Source organism: Malaya genurostris, chromosome 3 (genome assembly GCF_030247185.1).
Source record: "Malaya genurostris strain Urasoe2022 chromosome 3, Malgen_1.1, whole genome shotgun sequence".
NCBI classification, from domain to species: Eukaryota; Metazoa; Arthropoda; class Insecta; order Diptera; family Culicidae; genus Malaya; species Malaya genurostris.
Genome location: NC_080572.1, coordinates 118,408,331 through 118,416,773, shown reverse-complemented (window position 1 = coordinate 118,416,773; position 8,443 = coordinate 118,408,331). Strand labels below are relative to the sequence as shown.

The window sequence follows — 8,443 nt, the reverse complement described above, 5'->3', positions numbered from 1 at the left end:
CAAAGGGTGTGCTACTGAGGGAAAGGAAGGAATGTTAGACCGATACTCGTTGTTTCTTGAGACCGCGGGGAACACTGTATCTCCACGAGCATCACAGGATAGGAGATTTGTTAGTAGGGAGGAAAAGAGATCCGGATATGTTTTGGTAAACAACATGATCTCAACAAAACCTGATTTTCGATACTCAGGAAAAATATAATAAGTAAGAAAAATATAAAATATCTCCAAGGAACGATCTCATCAGTATCCTGCTTTTCTCCTGCTTGCTCTGCTGTCAGCAACGCAAGATGAAACACGACCACTGAAAGAATAAAATAAAAACACTCGCGAATGGGTCCGCTGCAGACCAACCCTAGACCTTCAGTCTGAATGACACGATCGACTTGTAAACTTTCACACATTCCGTAGAAATGCGACAACACCGACAATGACATGCAGATTGCGCTTCGATCGATTAACAGGTTAACATCGTTGAATTTTGGGGCGGTAAATTCTCAGTTTTCGCCACTTGAGCATCTTTAGTTTCGCGGATCAATATTATTCAATAAATAGCACTCTCACTACTAAACACACACTTGCCACACCTGCACTGTCACTCGAAATAACTATTTCAACCAAATTTTTAACTATACGTATCAAACAACACATTGAAATTATACTTTTTTGTGAGCAGCACCAGGACACCGCATCGCACTCCCAGTGATGCCAACTCTCTACTTTTTCCTTGTTCACTATCATTATAGTGATGTTCCATAAACTCACACGTAATAATTCAAGATGGTATATTGAAAATAAATTTCTAAATAATCCTAATATACCATGCTGTGATTAAAAACAATCATAATGACCATAATAAAAATCTAATCACAAAGCATGTTTCATGCAGCAGTTTCAAACATGTTAACACTATTTACTTCAATTTCATACAGACAAGTAACAGGAGCACAGGACTTGACTAGAGCGAACACAAATTAACGTTCAAACCAGTCCGGTGGAAAGGCGCTTTACCAACGTAGCAAACATGGCTTCTCAGCAGAGGTCCGGTTCAAACGCGGCCAAAACCCTGTACTCCTGTAACTTCTATAATACAAATCCTTGTTATATAGCGTTTAATTGGATTTAACTTAATTTGAATGTTTTTTCGCGGTATTAGCATTGCATATTGCTATTGCGTATTGGACTTCCGATATCTGAATACCATAATCTGCTAGCGAAAATCGCAGCATGGTTGATAATTGTGAGAATGATCACTCATAATCATGTGTGAATTTGAAGAATATCGCTATAGTGATATTGAAAGGAATGAGATTATACTCAGCAGCGATAGTTGACTAGGTGACTAGAATAATTGTGCAATACTGATTTTCGTTATCATGTTCGGTGATGGTTTTGTAAACGATAATCACCGACGATTATTATCGATGATGACAACTCATTTTTATTATTTTGAGAATGATAATGCCAACACTGCACGTGACAAAGGTTATTTAAGAGCGCATGAGGCTTCTCGCAGTTGAACTTTTACCTGCTTGGGCATCTCATCGATGCAAATCATCCGAGTATCTGATATATCAGTAAGGCAAGGTAAAGGTCGGATAGTAAATGGTAAAACTGTATTCTTTATCTGGATTGCCTTCTATCTTTATTTATAAATATAAAAAAATAAGTATAGAGTTCGCTCAAAGTTTGGAAAACTTTTCCGAGGCCTGCCATATACCAATTGATTCAGCAAATGAGCAAATGTCAGCGTGTATATGTCATTGTGCCTGTATGTATGCGCTTAATAAAGAGGCGTCTAAGAGATAACTGTACTCATTTTCACCAAACTCGTTGCAAATGAAAGGTCTTCCTGGAAGTATGTATGCTATTGTTTTTATATATTTCTGAGTTATACAAACTTGAAGCTTAATACGGTTCTAAATTTAGATATCCCGATCAAGCTATAGATTGTGAGAGTCCGTCATCTATATACAGAGATGTTTAAATACAGAGATGTTTAGTTCTACACTGGACCCTTGATAGGATTTGCTTCTATGACCTTCTATCACACAAACGTTCCTAGGCTATGGTGCCCACTTGGTCACTGTTTTTTGTGCTGATTCAAATAGATTATATAAAATTGTCCTTATAATGTGTGGTTGTGTTTTATAATTTAGTTGTAGTTGTAATGACAATGGTCGTAGATCTGTATTTAGGGTAATGTATATTATGTGCTCCTGTTTCTTAGCCCTTTTTTGTAATGGTCTATATGATTTGAACAGCCGTTAGTGGTGCTATACAGAAGTAATAGTAATAAAGGTAATAGTAATAAAACTAATAACAATCTTTTAACCCTTTCACGACCATCTGATGCCCATGACGCAATATGTCAGTACAACACAATATTTAAGCTATTGTGGGTGTAAATTAAGAGAATATCACCAGACAAACATAGCAGGGTGCATAAGTTTCTTATAATTTCATGGGAAATATTTTTCCCTATGATCCTCATAAATAAATAAACGAAGAGTTGTGTTTATCATAGCGTAATTTAATTTAATGCTTTAATTGCTTTAATTATCAGAATAGTAGAATAAATAGTTAGTTATGGTGTTTTACGAAACGATTTCGTGTACTTGTTTAGCACAAATGGACGTTGCACATAACACATTTATTATGTCTTCTATTTTCTATACGTCATTTTGCACAAACTGTTCTAGTGCAATAAAGCTTGACAGTTATTTTGTTTTATTCGTCCAGAAACACATTTGTCGCCTTGGAAAAAAGTTTTTTTAACATTTAGTGAAAAAAACATCGATTTTATATTAATTGAAGAATCAATAAGGATTTTTATAGAAGGAAAAAATATTACCACTTTGTTTCCCTTATCTGCCTTAATATAAAATACAGGCTATCAACTACAATAGTTCTGGCATCATTAATTTGAAACAAAGAAAGATTACAGTTATTTAGGCCTGTTTCTACGTTTACAATAACTTGTTCGAGGTTTACTTTAGAAGAAATTGCATAATTTAATATTTTAATTTGCGAGATTGAGAAGTTTTGTTTGTTCGTTGGTACAATTCTTAGATGAACGATTGATTAGGAAGTCTTCTGAAAACTGTACCGGAGGTTTTGGTGGTCGGCGTGTGGAATTTTTGAAACGTAAATTTTCGAATTTCTTGTGGAGAAGAATTCGTTTGCGCTCAGATTCGCAATGTTCTGCAAATTTAACTTTGCTTAGAAAAATTTCGAAACCTTGAGGATATTGTTCCGCTAACATTAAATGAAGATTATAACATTCCAAAGTTTTCTCGTTCAGAATGCTGAACAATTTTTTAGTTTTTTCTTTTAGAATTTCGTGTTGAATTTAATTTTGAAAATTTTTAGAAAAAGATCTTTCACCCTTTACCTTGTAGCATGTGGGAGTTAATATAAATCTACTGCATTTTTTCAAAAATGCAATATCTCTCGATATTCCCACAATTTTCTTTCCTAACTTATTTGGCTTGGTAACCATTGTCACTAAATTTCTGTTTGAGCTGTTAGTAGAATATTCTCACTAATAGTACGTTGTTGTACTTATCTTATTAGTATTATTTCTACGTTATATTTTATACATGATTTGGTTATTAACATTAAGACATCCCTGCAGAAAACCTGCTAGTACGGGTAGTAATTCAGATTTACAATTCTGATAGCTAACCTGAAGAGTGCGATCAGTCAAATAATTTTGAATCATTTTGATCAAATAAATAGGAAACTGGAAATCAGACATTTTTGCTATTAAACCTTTGTGACAAACACTGTCGAATGCTTTTTCTATATCTACGAGCAACTCCAGTGGATAACTCAGAAGATTTATTTGCTTTCATCATGTTCGTTACTCTTACAAGTTGATGAGTAGTTGAATGTTCATGACTGCTATGGTAAAAAATTGAATTCTCATTTATATGAGATTTCATTTTCAACAAGATATTTTTTTCAAAAAGTTTACAAATAGAAGAAAGTAAACTAATTGGTTGATAACTTGATGTTTCTGCTGGGTTTTTATCAGGTTTGAGGGTAGGAATTACTTTAGCGTTTTTCCATCTTTTTGGGAAGTAAGCTAATGAAAAACACTTGTTGTAAATTTTAACCAAGATTCTCAAGGTAACATCGGGAAGAATCATTACCAGGAACCTTCATGTTTTTAAGTTTCCTGATGATTGACTTAATTTAATCAAAATTCGTCTCAGGAATGTCATTTTGTAACAATACTTGAGTTGAAATATGATTATATTTCAGTGAGACTTCATTTTCGATAGGATTCACACTATTAAATTAAAATTGTGGACCATTTCAAGCTGCTGAGCAAGTTTTTGAACTTTGCCACCGTTTGTAAGAAGTATTTGATTTCCTTCCTTGAGAACAGGAATTGGATTCTGAGATTTCCTAAGCACCAGAACCCAGGCTTAGAATATGCTTTAATTCGATCAACTTCTTTAGCGAAATTTTCATTTCGCAAAAGAGTAAATCTATGTTTAACTTATTTTTGTTACTCCTCAACTATGTTTTTCATAGCAGGATCACGAAAACGTTGATACTGTGGTCAACGAACATTCTTCAAACGAATGAGCAGTTGATGATTGTCAGAGATTTAAAGGAGAATTTAATTTAGTTTGAGCTTCCTAGGTTCAATTGTGTAATGATTCAAATTATCTATTTCTGTGATTATAACTTCATTGGAAATTCTGGATGTTACAGGAACATGATCTAAGTCAAAGTCAGTATGAATAGTCAGTTCACTACAAATGTGACTTTGTTAGAATAAAATCAATTGTAGAAGGGTTTCTAACAGTTGAATTATTGCGCATCGTTGGTTTAATTTGTTCTACTTCTTTAGCGAAATTTTCATTACGCAAAAGAGTAAAGTGTACTCTGACTAGTTGATTTGATAGCGTGATTTTTCATGCATTGATTATGTTTTCTTATATATTTTCATGTGTTACTGTACCTCTTCATGAAATGTTTAAAATTTAGGAAAACTATATAATAATCAGGAAACTTGTGTCGTAGAGGTAAGATGTATGATAAATTAATTATAAGTCTATTGGGTGAGTTCTATAAGTACTTGAAATGAGAGTTAAAAACTCGAAAATAACGAAAACGGTAATAGGTTCTTATTTCATTATATCTAGTGGCGTTTTTTATTGAAAAACACTGGTGGCATGGATTGCTCTGGTTTTGCACTTTCGACCAGAAATGACAATAAAACACCGTCAAAAAATTGCACTTATGCTCGAAAGTGCAAAACCAGATCAATCTACGCAACCAGTGTTATTCAATGAAAAACGGCATAGATCTATAAAATGATGAATGTAAAAATTTCAACGCATCACGGTGCAAAATATGAAAGTAAAACCTTTTTTTGGATAATCGATTCCCAATCTCTTTAAAAGATAATGAATTCCATACTTCTATATTACATTTCGTCGTTCTTGTTAGTTAATGGCCATACAAACTCACTTTGGTTATACAGGATCACGGTTTCCCGTTCCGGATGTACCGGAAGTAACGTCAAAAGCTCCAAAATGGTACTTACATGGCTTTCTTTAAATAAAAAATGTATATAAAAGATCTTTTAGTCCAACCGAACCGCATCTGACTTCGGGTCGGGTTTTAAAAACTATGTTAATTAGTAAGTTGATGCACTAACAAACTTCCTTGCTTTTATTTAACAGAAAGAAAAGGAGTTGCATGTTTTGAAGAACTCTTCAAACCACTAGATTAATTAAACCTAGCTTTTTATAAGTGATCATATAGATAGATTTTCTTAACAGATCTCGTTATTTTTAAAGTCAAATAAACTCAATTTATATGCCCAGTTCTAGGTCTTGAAAGTACCGGGAGTAGTGATCAAAAACCAGAAAATAGAATGTATTTCTCTGAGATATCTTTAGCGATTCTCATGAACCAGGATTCAAAAGAAAGGTCTAGCAGTCCCTAAGGTGATTGCTAAATTTTGTCCTCATCGGACTTCCGGTCGTATTACTTGAGTCAAAAAACTTAAAATCTTCATAATTGTCTTGAACACTGTTTCAATTTGAAATCTTGTTAGATGATGGCTCAAACGAACCGACATTGACTATACCAGTGCCCAATTTGCAGCTTCGGAAGTACCAGAAAAAGCTGTTTCCATATAGCAGAGTTATGTAATTACTGTCAAACCCAACAATTGAAACGAGACACGGATGGCCAAGTGTCATATATCATTCGACTCAGTTCGTCAAAATCGCAAAATGTTTGAATTTATGACAAAAATATGCACTCATTTTTTTTTAAACGGTTGAAATGGTTTTCACCAACGTAGATTCAAAAAACCCTGAGTTTCATTTAGATTCTACTTCCGGTTTTCGGAATTACAGGGTAATAAATGAATAAAGAAGGTTAAATTCCTTAAAACGGACGGGTAAATTCTTCTAGTTAAAAGATCTTGTATGTTTGAAAAGCTCAATAATTGAACTAACTTAAATTTTTCAGCAATTTCCGAACAAATTTTTTCTAACTCTTACGATTGAAATAAAATCATGTATTTTTCAACCCTATGTCATGAACCCAAACTGCATACTTTACCCTCTTCGTGGACTTCAACACTTTGTTCACTTTCATCGCAAAGCATAGATCCCTTTCAATTTCAAACGACTAACTAACTATCCCTCTTTCACAGACACGATCGAGAGACTGAATCGCAAAATGCGCTCAAAAAAAAAGTAAAAACTCGTAATCATGTTGAGGAAATAGAAAGCAAGGTGAGCAAAAGCATGACCATAGAAAAATAGCGAAAACACGAATCTTCCAGATCTTGTTCTCCAACTGCTGCCCGTCCTGTTTGGCGCTCCGTCAGCCATGAAACGATCCTCGCATTCATAGGCCCCGGTCGCAAAAAAAAAACTTCGAGTCCAATGACGCTACCTACCTACAACCGATACAGTTATGCAGCCGGCATAGAAATGTGAGCGCGAGCCGCCTGGGCCCGTGTGTGTGCGCGCGCGCGAGAGTGAGAGGCACGAAACCTAAATGAAAGTGACCGCGCGCGTCCGTAGAGCGAAACGATGCGACGTTGAACTTCGCAAATGGCGTAGCGGTACAATAATGGCATGTTGGTGCATTGAAATCGAGAGGCCCGGTGTTCGCTGCGAAGGAAAATAACTACCTTCGAGGTTGATCTTGGCACAGGGAAGATAGGAAGAATAATGATCAGGCTGTAATCATCATACCTTGACTTAAAAGAAAGAGTAATAACACAACACGCACACATATATAGTAAACGAATTTGGTTGATGTAGTTGATAGCAGAAACAATTTCTTACAAAATAATGAACCGAGACTTACCTTGAATCCATTGAATTATCCATTATCGCCTGCCATCATGCTAAGAAGTAGAAGTCCGTAGAGACAAAAAAAAGGAAATGTTTCACGATCGTCGAACCTTTGCTTCGTTTTCAGAATTCGGAAACCTTGATGATTTTGGTTATTGAGTAGTTGATACACTTTTCTTCTACACTTGCATATATTACATGAAATGCTCTTCAGGAAAACTTCTATATGAACTTTAGCACACACCTGTCACTTAATCGTTTTTGTCTTCTGGAAAGAAAAGGAGGAAAAATAACACAATTAGTATGGTTCAAGAAAACATACATGTACAGTAGATTGTTTGTTGAACAGGTCTAACAAGTTGACAACCACATGAACTCTCATTTGATGTACCATTCGCCAGAATCCGGTTCCGGAAGAACCGGAAATAGTGGTCAAAACCCTCCAGAACGGAACTCACACACCTTTCACCAAGATGGCTTAAATGATTTTCTTGAATTTAGATTCGAATGAAAGGTCTTACTATCTATTCCAAAATTCCTAAATCCGGATCTGACTTTCGGTTCCGGAATTACAGTGTGATGAATGTTTTAAATGTCGTATAAAACGAGGAAAAAATTCTTCCAAATTGGACCCAATTCTATTCCGGTATTCCGGAATTTTGACGCATATCGTACGATTAGTTTTTGTTTGGCGTCTATACAAAGAAGTTGAAAAATTTTCGTGTGGCGATTTTTATAATGGATGAAAATTTAGAAATTTGGGCAAGCATTAGCAAATTTACCAAAAATGAATTTTGAATAATTTTACTAAAAATTTTCCCGAAATAACCTTGAGACTATGCCATGAATTTTGCAAGTGTTTTGTATACTTATTCTCAAACTTTAATAAAAATCCTGCAGAATCAAAATTGTCCCTATTTTCCATTATGAGCATTAATTGTGCTGTTCTTGGTGACAACTAAAAACCCTATTAAACCCTCAATAAAACGTGCCTACTTTTCACTTGTTGAATAAAAATTCATCATACTAAAAATTGTTGCTCATATTTAAGCTAATAATAATTTTCACGGTTTTGCAATGCAATTCCCGGCCTTTTCCGTTGT

General features: G+C 34.7%; 1 non-coding gene across 1 annotated transcript; it reads left to right on the top strand.

Moving 5' to 3' along the window:
- The first annotated feature begins 1,973 nt into the window (after nucleotides 1–1,973).
- On the top strand, nucleotides 1,974–2,092 carry LOC131439740 (U6atac minor spliceosomal RNA). The gene has a single exon (XR_009231197.1). It is a non-coding gene; the product is annotated as a U6atac minor spliceosomal RNA (small nuclear RNA).
- The last annotated feature ends 6,351 nt before the right edge of the window (nucleotides 2,093–8,443 follow it).